This window comes from Nicotiana tabacum, unplaced genomic scaffold, assembly GCF_000715075.1.
Source record: "Nicotiana tabacum cultivar K326 unplaced genomic scaffold, ASM71507v2 Un00002, whole genome shotgun sequence".
NCBI classification, from domain to species: Eukaryota; Viridiplantae; Streptophyta; class Magnoliopsida; order Solanales; family Solanaceae; genus Nicotiana; species Nicotiana tabacum.
In genome coordinates, this window is record NW_027438240.1 from 2,887,347 (window position 1) to 2,888,908 (window position 1,562).

The window sequence follows — 1,562 nt, forward strand, 5'->3', positions numbered from 1 at the left end:
CTTCCCAGACTCCCATCGCAATTGCGAAGAAAATCTCGCAATTGCGAGAACATGCTGGCCCATGCCTTCTTCGCAATTGCGATAGATTCCTCGCAATTGCCAGGCCTGTTTATTTCGCATTTGCGAAGCCTGATCTCGCAATTGCGAGATCAGAGGCCTGCAACAGGTTCAGTTATACCAACAAAATTTTCCAGGTCCAAAACATCCCGTGGCCTATCCGAAACTCACCCGAGCCCTCGGGGCTCCAAATTGAACATGACCACAAGTCTAAAAATATCATACGGACTTGCTCGCGCGATCAAATCGCCAAAATAACACCTAGAACTAAGAATTTAGTACAAATCAAATGAAATTCTCAAGAATACTTAAAATTCATATCTTCTCAACTAGACGCCCGAATCACGTTAAATCAACTTCGATTTCTACCAAATTTCTCATATATGACTTATATATTATATTAAACCTGTACCGGACTCCGGAACTAAAATACAGGCCCAATACCAACGAGATCAAACATTAATCAATTTCTTTAAATCCATAGAATTTCAATCTTACAATTTTCATCAAAAAATCATTTCTCGAGCTAGGGACCTCGGAATTCGATTCCGGGCATACGCCCAAGTCCCATATTTTACTACAGACCTTTCGGGAACGTCGGAACACGGATCCGAGTCTGTTTACTCAAAACGTTGACCAAAGTCAACTAAAAATAAATTTTAAATTCCAAAAATTATTACTTCATAAATTTCCACATAAAGGCTTTTCGGATTTACGCCCGGCCTGGGCACGCAAATCAAGGTAAGTAAAAAATAAGGTTTTTAAGGCTAACATGCCCGGAATAGAGTCTTAATTCACAAGATGACCCTTTGGGTCAGCACATATCATCATAGTAATTGACAAGTTATATATTGTGCTTTGATACTAGACACCTATGGCCCTAGGGCGATAGTTGAAAGGATATTGGGTGCGATTAAATACTTGTAGAATTAGTGATTGATCAAGATGGAATATATCAACTCTTGGTAATGAGTTTAAGTTCCATGTTGTCATAAATTATAACCGACCAAATTAAGACCTTGGCCAGGGCGATTGAATGAAAGAAGAAAAGAGTTTCTTAGGTCATTCAATGGTCGATTATTTTTTACATGAACACATAGTCGGCCGCCTATTAGGATTTGACAGTTGAACCATATCCTAGGGTGACCTAGAGCTATAAGGACAGGAGGAATTAATACATTATTCTTCTACATGTTCTTGAGAGTAAATTATATACTTCATGCTATCCGGTCGTTAAGGAGTGTTGCTAGACGCCACCCTTGATTTGTATATTGATGTGATCAATTTACTACCGGTTTAGTATTGAACCTATGTGGTCGCACACTAACGAGTGTTCTGATATTTGCTAAAGGATTAATTACTTTATTATTTGATAATTAAATTAAAGAATTTAATTAGTCAAATAAATTTAGTTATTAGTCCAAATAAAATATTATTATATTCTTTGCTAGCACAGAGGATATAATTAATATTGTGGACAAGTTGAAGTTTTCTATTTTAAATAA